The 11036-nt window shown below is 31.5% G+C and overlaps 1 long non-coding RNA gene across 1 annotated transcript; it reads right to left on the bottom strand.

The window, feature by feature from the left end:
* Positions 1 to 8201: 8201 nt before the first annotated feature.
* On the bottom strand, positions 8202 to 9639 carry LOC114314710 (uncharacterized). The gene is made up of 3 exons (XR_014360402.1): positions 8810 to 9639; positions 8626 to 8730; positions 8202 to 8522 (listed from the first exon to the last, which is right to left on the bottom strand). It is a non-coding gene; the product is annotated as an uncharacterized LOC114314710 (long non-coding RNA).
* Between the last annotated feature and the right edge of the window lie 1397 nt (positions 9640 to 11036).

An 11036-nucleotide genomic window follows, 5' to 3' on the forward strand; every position in this document is an offset into this window, starting at 1 on the left:
ATTGATTAAGTTGGCCTGAGTGTCCAAGGTAAAAGACCGAAAACACGCGGGAGGAGGTACCACTTCCCTTCCGGTTAGTGACCGGTAAAGTGGGGTTTTGGTAGTGCTAATTGTGCCTACTTACAAACACCAACTTAGGGATTACCAGAGTCATATTTACCGCCCTTTGAATCAAATTGATAAATTTTGAACGGTTGAAATTGCAAGATATCATTGAGCATGATGGTTTTCAAAAGATGAAGATGTGATTTACTTTCAAAAAGATATAGAATGGCATGTGCATTTCATCTCTTGAGACTTGTATAAAATGTATATACTTTGTTAAGAATTTCCTATAGGGCTTTATGCTCACCTTACGGGATTTTTGTGCAGGAAAAAATGTGGTGATTCCGCCTAACTAAGGGCGTGGAAGTGTGTGTTGAGTGCACAACGTTCTCATTTTGCCGTGACTCTGTTTGTAAGCCAAGGGCTATATTTGTGTGGGTTTGAGTAACCATTTTGTGTAACCAGACTTAAGTCTTGGAAATTGTAAACCCTTGAGGGTGTTAATTTATTTGGTTTTGGATTGAATGTTCTACATGCTATAGATTCACGTATTAGAAATCATCGAATGTATAATCGCATGAGGAACTATTTGTATGAATCTCATGATCATGTAATGCAAGTGTGGGGAATTTATTCCCGTTTTACCTTAAGGAGCCGTGATTGTTGAATTATTATTATGCTGAAAATTTGGGGCGTTACAACAAGAATTAGCTTGGGTGTTCAAAAAAAAATTAAAAAACAAGAGTCAGCTTGGATTCCTTAAATCTTTAACTTTATATTAAAATCTACCTTTTGTAAGTTCTTTTATAAACAAACCACTAGAAGGGGGCCAACCTGTACAGAGCACCTAAAAGTGTGAACCTTGTACAGTCAAAATTCTTTACAAGGCATCAGAAAGAGCAAACCCTATACACCAAAAAGCATGGATCCTATCGGTTACACATGATAGGCCAATGCATTTCTCCTTTGAACTAAACAACCTTGTTTGAATTGCATAACTACAAGGTTGGCCAAACATAGAAAGTAATACAGATTAAAAGCCCTTGAAGCTCTACTAACCATTTTTTGGAACTCTGCTTTAATTTCAAGAAAAGTGAATTTAACAAAAATAAATAAATAAATAATCAAGAAGAAAAAAAAAATTATTAAAACATAGAGACTGTTCCATTTCATCAGAGGAATTGGTCTGGCCCTCTAGCTACTATTCACAACAAAGAAATCAATAAGACAAAAAAAAAAAAACCAAACACAGAGACTGTTCGACAATACAACATCGAACATGTTGTTAGTGTTCAACATTCTACATCCGAACAAAAAGGTTCGATAGTAAGATGTCGAACATGTTCGACATAAATTGACCAGACCAAAGGCTACTGTTCAAAAGTCAAGTGTCGAACCACATGTTGTTCAACAGTAATCGACCGTCTAGATGTTTGGGGCTTGAAATTCCAGTGTCGAACGGTCCAAAACTGAATCATGCTAATACAAATTTCATGGCAATGGAATAAGTGCATAAAACCCTAAAATCTAAGTGGAATGAGAACTCACCTACTGTATCTCCAACGTGAAGTTGTTTCCAACTGTGTTGAGCACACCACCAACGACGTCTTTGATGAGAAAAGAAAGTGTATTCCTTCACCGGTTTGAACAGAGAATGGAGGGGGAGATGGAAATATCGTAGGTGGGTGGGGTGTGTGAGTGAGTGAGAGTAAACATGGGAAGTAGATTGTGGGTGGGGTGTGTGAGTAAGGGTAAATATGAAAGTTTATAGTGTGTATTAAGTAAAATATTTATTTTTAAAAATATTAAGAGTGTACCTTGAATAATGGTTTGTCTTGAGATAAAATATGGTGTGTAAATAGAAGCACCTTTTCTCTTTGATTCTTATGATTGCAATTTTTTTACCAATTGTTTAAAGTCTTTACTAAAAATACGAAATGAAGTGAAATTCCAATATATAAAATGTATATAAATTCAAATTGCAAACTATACTACAAAAATATCAATAATGCTTGAGACCACTAAAAGTGGTGCTCTAAAAGCACCACTAGTGATGTAGCAGTGGACGGGACCCACTGCTTGTGTCTTGTGTTTTTTTTTTTTTTTTGGTTAAAGTGCTTGCCAACTCATTGGTGGTGCTTTAGAGCACCACTTTTAGTGGGATGTATCATTACCCCAAAAATATACTATATATAATCTAAATCTAAATCTATAACCTATATATAAAAACGTCAAAACGCAATTGTGAATCTAACGCTCAATTGTCCAACATCTGCTCGTCCATGGCGGTGTGATCGGCACTGTTCTGGAGGCGCAAAATTCCATGTAAGCCTGCAAATATCAGTTGGTTGAAGTCGGTACCCAAAGTCGTTCCCTAAACCGCAAGGAATGTAATTTTCTTTTTGGATTCATACAGTCTGTTACTTTGCGTTTTGGTTTTGAGTTTTGCATTCTCTGTTCTTTTGCCGTTTTTGATTTGGTATCAATCTGCTACCGGTTGCTGTGTGTATGATTCTTTGTTGTGTTGCTGATATTCTCTGCATGGATACACCTTGCACAACGTCTGTTTGACAATATGCACATAAGATAAGAGCAATAAAAATCAGTTGTATAAATTTTCTGTGTGTGATTGAGCTACCCATTATTAGAACTACTTGCTGTTCTAGTTATATAAAAGAATTGAAGCAAGCAGGTGTTGCGAATCTAACAGCAAATTCTCTAATTTGCCCTGCTTTTTCTATCATAATTCTGGGTTAACCAACTGAGGTTGAAGCCTATATCTCTATCCTGCAAAGCGGTGGACTAATAGAGCTTGGAGCCTATATCTGTGTCTTGCAAAGCAGTGGACTCTAGCTTCAATTTGGAATCATATATATGTCTGCAATTTGGAATTCACAGTGTCCAAGAGATCAACTCCCAAACCTTGTTTCCAATTTGGAATTCACGGTGCACAATCTGGAGGGGCACATGATGTGGGCACTACTCATGGTTTTCAGCTTCCTTGGTTTGCAGATGTTTGTATTGATTTTATATGGTATTCACCTGGTGTTTGTTAGTATATAACTTGCACACCATATGCATGACAATATGCCCATGAGAGAACTTATTTTCAACATGAGCCAAAAGAATCTGTTACCATGATTTGCTCCAAATATCTTCTGAAGTCTTTAATTGTGTTAGTCAAAAAGTAATGGTTAATTAATAATCTAAGAACTTGGTTTCATAGAAATACTGTTGAAATTAAGAGTTGATAAGAATTAGGCAAAGAATAAATTTCTACAGGTGGTATGTGGGCATAAATGGCTGCAAGTGATTGTATTATGTTTCTTCATGATGTTTCTAAATAGACAAATATGCATTTTAATAGTAGCTTATATTTACTATGAGTGCTGCACAAATCCTTGTTAAAATGAATTCTGTACTCTGCTTTCCAACTAGTCACAATTAATATGGCAAATAACTAGGCACAAACTTAAGCTAGAGAAAATGCATCCTTGGAACTCAAATGAATCCCTGTACTACAAGCACAAGAAGCATTTACCATAGAAAAGCATCATCACACAAATTTCATTTGAATTATAGCAATAGGTAACAAATTAAGGAACAAAAATTATCTAACAAAAGATAGCTAGCATGACCAGTGGCAAGCAATAACAGATATAGCATTTATTTATTAATTGAATCATTAACTCCTTCACAATTGTTAACAAAGAGATGGATTTAAGTCAATCACATTTTTCATTAATATATATATATGCACACACCTAGAAGATAATATAAAAACAGAAAAAGTTTCCAAAAAGTCTAACTATCAACTAAATTGTATTTGAATAATGCAAAATCTGTATTTCACATATAATGAGGGGGGAAAGTAACATAATTTTCAATTTAGAAGAAAAAAATGTAGATGAAATTTAAAAACGGGGTAGTGAGTTTAATTTTGCTCCTCTGTCTAATAGCACACAACAGACTTGCATGAGACTCAAATATAACATAAAATAGAAGTGAAGATAGTGAATGAATCTTTTCTTTGGCTAATGTGTACATTAGTCATTTTCAAAGAGCTTACAAGCTATAGTTCATTAGGATTTAATTTTTTTGTCTTTCCAATATAAATAAATGAAAATACAATGACAGAATCGAAAGAGAAGAAGGGAAATACAACAAGCCTAGTTCATATTGATTGTGTTGGCATCTCCTAATTGCATTTTGTGTGCAAGCATGTTTGGGGGGCTTTTCCCATATTAAGCCAAATTTCTATCTTAATTCTCAAACTAGGCCTAGTTTGGACGAATTTCCCAAACTAGGCTGAAGCGCTATTACAAATCGCGCTTTCACTGTTTGAAGTAGAAAATTTGATAAATAGTGAAAGCGCTATTTCAAAAAGCATTTTTAATTAAGAAAACGCTATTACAAAAAGCGTTTTCACTATGCATATGAAAAAAACACTATTACAAAAAGCTCTTTTACTGTGCATATTCAGTAAACGTTTAAAATATATTAAAATGTAATCAAAATTAATCTTGAGTTTTTTGCAGCTCAAATGGTAGTGCATTGGTTTTGCCACACCTCTGCACAGGTTCAAACCACATGCACACCAACGCCAAACAATTGCTATCTAAAATGAAATTCAACCTTTTTTTTTTTCCCCCTTCCACTCACTCTATATTTTATATATTTATTATGTAATTTTTTTATCAAAAAAAAATGTTTGTTTGGTTAAATATTTTAAAAAATTAAAAATAAACAATTTATTTATTTAAAAAATTAAATAAACAATTTATTTATTTTTAAAGAATTATATAAAGTAGTATACTATTTATACTATCATCACATCACACGTATAAATAATATACTCACTTAGACGTATTATACTATCATCACATCGCACCTATACTACTTTTTATATTTTTAATAAATTGTTTATTTTTATTATTACCCATTACTTTTAAAATATGTTTATTTTTAAAATATTTTAAAAAATTGAAAAATGTGCGCTTTTAAAATATTTTAGTACATTTTAAAAGCACACATTTTGCTGAAAAAATATTTTTTGAGTACGCTTTCACTGTGCATATTTTTTTGAGTACATTTTTCTGAGAAAATTAATATTTTGCTGAAAAAATGCTAAAAATACAAAAAAAAAAATTCAGTACATTTTTTGTATTTTTATGTATTTCTTAATTTTTTAAAATATGCACAGTGAAAACGTACTCAAAAAATATTTTTTCAGCAAAATGTATGCTTTTAAAATGTACTAAAATATTTTAAAAGCGTACATTTTTCAATTTTTTAAAATATTTTAAAAATAAACATATTTTAAAAGTAATGGGTAATAATAAAAATAAACAATTTATTAAAAATAAAAAAAGTAGTATACGTGCAATGTGATGATAGTATAATACGTCTAAGTGAGTATACTATTTATACCTGTGATGCGATGATAGTATAAATAGTATACTACTTTATATAATTCTTTAAAAATAAATAAATTGTTTATTTAATTTTTTAAATAAATAAATTGTTTATTTTTAATTTTTTAAAATATTTAACCAAACAAACATTTTTTTTTATAATATAGCGATCCCGGGTTTACCCTTGTTGTACAGTGATCCGAACATGTGTCCGTGGATGTTGGTAGTTGTTTATTATCTTGTTTGCATCCTTTTTACTTTGTATATTGAGTTATAGGATGTGTTGGGCAGGTTTGTTACAGGTTGGTTGTGTTTGGGAGCCTAGTGCTGCTGCCCAGATTTTTGGACCTTCGCTCGAGCGAGGAGTTGGTCGCTCGAGCGAGAGTTGAGTTCGTGCCTGGTGGATCGAGCCAGAGTGGCTTCGCTCGAGCGAGCGTGCTTTTGGTTGCAGACCTGAGGGTTTGAGTTGTTAGCTCGAGCGAGCATTCTTTCGCTCGAGCGCACTTCTGAGTTTTCGGCTCGAGCAAGAACTTCTTGGCTCGAGCGAGAGTTTTCTGTGTCTGGTCGCTCGAGCGACAAAGGCTTCGCTCGAGCGAGCGTGTTTTATATCAGCGGACAGTAGTGTTTTTGAACATCAGTTTTTCACTTCCTTTTCTTTCAAACCCTAGATCCGAGACTCTCTCTCTCTACACTTACACTCTCTCTAAGATTTGATCTCCCTAGAGTGTGAATCTAGCCTAGGGCCTTTGTTAAAAAGATAGAAGGCGTTGAGAGCTTCGACTTAATCTGAAAAAGTTTGGATTTGGAGCACGTTGATCTTCGAGTCTTCATCTCCTTTTTTGCTCAAACTTCGAGGTAGGGACACTACAACAAATTTGGGATTTAAAGACGAAACAAATTTGTCCCAAAATGTATATATTTCGTCACCCAAACTAATTACGACGAACATTTTTCGTCACCCGTTTTGTCGCCAAAGGGTCGTCGCTAAAGGGTCTTAGAGACGAAAAAAAAAATTCGTCATTGAAAATGATAAATTTATGACGAATTTTTTTGTCTCCAATACACTTTGTTGGGAACATATTTGTAAGTAATTAGCGACAAAATATTTTGTCATTAAAGGAGAAATTAGAGACAAAAGTATTTCGTCATAAATATAAGAAATAGAGACGAAATAATTTTGTCACGTTTAATATAAATGAAGACGAAAATTTTTTGTCAAAGAAGCTACCAATAAAGACAAAAACAAATTCATCATTAAAAATGATAAATTTGTGACGAATTTTTTTGTCTCCAATACACTCTGTTGGGAACATAGTTGTAAGTAATTAGCGACAAAATATTTTGTCATTAAAGGAAGAAATTAGAGACAAAAGTATTTTGTCATAAATATAAGAAATAGAGACAAAATAATTTTGTTACGTTTAATATAAACGAAGACAAAAAAAATTGTCAAAGAAGCTACCAATAGAGACAAAAACAAATTCATCATTAAAAATGATAAATTTGGGACGAATTTTTTTATCTCCAATACACTCTGTTGGGAACATACTTTGAAGTAATTAGCGACAAAATATTTTGTCATTAAAGGAGAAATTAGAGACAAAAGTATTTTATCATAAATATAAGAAATGGAGACAAAATAATTTTGTCACGTTTAATATAAACGGAGACGAAATTTTTTTGTCAAAGAAGCTACCAATATAGACAAAAACAAATTCATCATTAAAAATAATGAAATAATGTCAAAAAAAATTCGTCACACATTGAGGGTAATAGTGACAAAATGTGACAATATTTTTTGTCATGACAAATTCATTTAGCGACGAAATAAAGAATTCATGACAAAATTAATCATCCACCTAAGCTAAATAAGAGACAAAAAAACCTTCTTTAGGGATGAAAAATTTTGTCAATAATTCCATAATATTTTTTTCCACATTATATACCTATTTTATCAAAATCTAAATTTTAGTTCAACAAATATGACCCTGTTCATGTTGAAACCTATTGAAAATAACAATTCCATCACAATTTAACCTAACCGGTTATCAATAAAATAGTGAAATATCCACAAAATATCTAAAAGTTATAACTTGTTCAATTCCACCAAAAATCCAACAATAACTAGTGCAACTCCAAAAAGTATGTGTATCCTTATCAAACAAAAATGAACATTCAAGCAAATTACATCATTGTTGCACGTCAAAAATGCCACCCTAATCCAATCTGCAAAAAAATAAATTAAAAGTTTTAGTAATTAATCAATTATACAAAAGATTAAAAACATTAGTAACTCATCAATTTACAATTAGATCAATTATACAATTTATCCCTGTAACAAACTTTTTTTGAGATTATGAGAACAAAAAATTAATTTTAAGGCTAATTCACAAATGGTGCATCCCATTAATGTGTCGTAAGTTCATACAACTTATATTGGTCCCTCCTAAGGTGTTTCTATTGGTTCCTGTACAAATCTGTAGTTGTGTGATAATTTAGCATTTCGATGGCTTTTTTTGAAGCTTTAAGTATAGAGAAAAAAATATATTTTTTAGACTAATTCACAATTTATACATTCCGTGCACCTGTACAAATTGGATGTCATGTGCATGTTTCCATTACTTCCTAATTCTTCAAACATGTATTCTTTTATAAAATTTGTTATATTAAAGTTAATATACTTTACCAAGAAGTATGTCCACTTGTGGATAAGTCCCCTACACTTCCAAAGTGTCAAGTGAATCCTTTGGTCTTCAAAAAGTTGACAACATCAGCCATTATCTCTCCTTGCTTCTTCTTACCCTCTTCAAGATCTTCTATTTTATTGTTCTGCATTTGTATTTGTTCCTTCTGTGTCTCTATTTGCATCTCAAGGTGCTTCACATAATCATTTGTTTCAGCATATATGGTAGTGGTCCTCCTAATAGAGGATGAAGGTCTCATGCCAAGTCCCTTCACATAGCCAGACCTTGGCTTTAGGACTTTGATTGATAGCTCTTCTGCAGTCAAAGGGGTTGATCCTGGCTGTGAGAGGTGATCAGCCTGTGTCTGTATCATATTTCCCTATCAAATATAAAAAAAATTAAATAATTATTAGAAAATTAAATAAGATTATAACAAATAGTATTCTAAAATTTTATTAATAAAAATTGCAATATATACTCACATAATTACACTGAGCTTGAGATGAGATCCACTCATGTGTTTTCTCATTATAGTGAGTTTCCTTGTACAACTCTGCTAGATCAGGTAGCATCTTCTTTTCTCATGCCTAATTCGATAGTCCATATATTCAATAAATAAAGATATGAATCTAATATAATTCTGAAAGTGCAAGGATATATACGTACCAGTTTTTCTACTCTAACAAGGATTGACCTAGAACCACACCTATGTTTTGTATACATCCTTTCTCTGTTCGCGATGTTGGCCTTTGATTGTTCCTATGAGGAAGAATGACCAATATAACAATGAAATGTATCATTAGTAAGACAAATATGTTGGCTTTTGATTGTTCCTGTAAGGAATAATGAACCAATATAACAATGAAATGTATCACTAGTAAAACAAATTTAAAGCTTGATAATAAAGAAATTGCATTGTTCCTCTCTATCATTTTCCTATATATCATTTCAACTTAAAAAATATTTCAAATTATTCACTAGTTTCATTCAATTCTTTGAAAAATAGATTCGAGGACTTGTTGAGATTTCATCATAAGATGGTTTTTCTGGGTAAAAAAAGAAAAACGAGTAATTTACACCATTCACAAATAGGGGGCATATAAGCATGGACAAGATAGATTGTGAAAAAATCCATTTACATTTCACAAGATATGGAACAATTACTGATACCAAACTCATAACCCTTTCTTTCTTCCATAACTCTATCAAATCTAAAGTTCTGTCTCAATACCCTATATTAGTTACTTAGCTAGTTGCTTACCATTATCATGAAACTTCAGACCAAACCCAAGAACAAACAGAAAATTAATACAATCATAGAAACTGAAATCTTAGTTCTTTATTCTATGATGTGAAAGATGCACTTTAAGGAACCATAAATTAATCTCCTATTATGCGAGCCTTCCAATCCATGTGTAATAGTTTCCCTTTCTCATTTTCCTACTTATTTGGTTTTTATTATGCTCCACTTACATGCCTAGAAGATAAAGGGAAAAGAATACATATGGAATTTCATAGCAAATTGATTGTGTTCTTTCTAGTTTTTTTAGAATCTCTCCCTATTCTAATCAAATTCTTTCTTCGCTGATATAATAAGATATAATCGTCTTATTTAAGTCTAAAATTCAAAAATAAGAATAAAAGGTTGATCTCAAGAACTTGAGAGGCCAATGGGGCCTACCACAGTCTTATTTTGATAATTCGAACAGTTCATTTTGTAAAACATTTTGTGTATATTATACATTTAAAAAATTAAGCTAATTTAATAATCATAATCTTTTTATTTTATAACGTTTGTGAATGACTTAGATCATCAAAATAGGATATGTGATGGCCTCGGACCATTGGTAATCCCTTGTAATCCAATCCTAGCAAATAAAGTTAACAAATGACTCCCCCCATGACAAATATGCAATGTCAACCCAGGGTTTTGACCACTTGTGTTTGGACCAAGTACTAGAGATTCTGTCAAAAGTCACTCTGATGAAATACCAGAATGTACCTAGGATGTTCGTCATACTTTTCCCAATTAGAAGATGTGAAATCAAAAAATAGAATTAAGATTACAAACAAAATTATAATGAACCAAATAAAATATTAGAGACTCGAACACCCAAATCAGATAGTGTTTTTTTTTTTTTTTTAAAGCCAATTAGTATGAAATTAATTACAAATGTGCAAAATATATTCTATTAAACCAAACAATAATAATCCAACACCACAAAACTAGAACCCCAACAAACAACCACCATGATATAATGGTTTACAAAATAAACAACTTAATACAAACCCTATAATTAAAAGAAAATGATCAATCTGTCTTGAACACATTCACCCTTAATCTCCTAAATAAGAAAATGCACAACCAATTAAGTTCTCAATTAATTTCCTAACAAAAATGACCGATATGATTCAATGATCAAAGAAATAAACACAATTAAATTTCCCGGGTTGATTATTGATAACCTTAACCTAAACCTTAACCAACCAGAGCACCAATACCTTACCTTGTCATTTCACAATTAACTTTTCTAGTTAATTTTTTAAAAAATATTTTAACTTAACTTGTTTTAAAAAAGTAAATTAAAAGTTAATTTTTGACCTTTTAAAAAAAATGCAAAAAACATAACATTTTATTTTATTGACTGTGTTTTATACTTTTTAACCAATATTAAAGATTAAAATTATATGACAACCTTTAAGGAAACAAAATAGGGAAAATTACACAGCAGGTTAAAATTATAAAAATAATTACAAATTAATGATAAATTTTACCATTATTAAGGAATAAAATTATCAAATTCTCCATGTACATGTAATAATTTTTTCATGAACACACTGGGGTAATTTAACCAAAACAATTAAACAACACATATAATCATAGTATATTATA

The sequence above is a fragment of the Camellia sinensis genome, chromosome 2 (assembly GCF_055761805.1).
Source record: "Camellia sinensis isolate YWXY chromosome 2, ASM5576180v1, whole genome shotgun sequence".
Taxonomy (NCBI): Eukaryota; Viridiplantae; Streptophyta; class Magnoliopsida; order Ericales; family Theaceae; genus Camellia; species Camellia sinensis.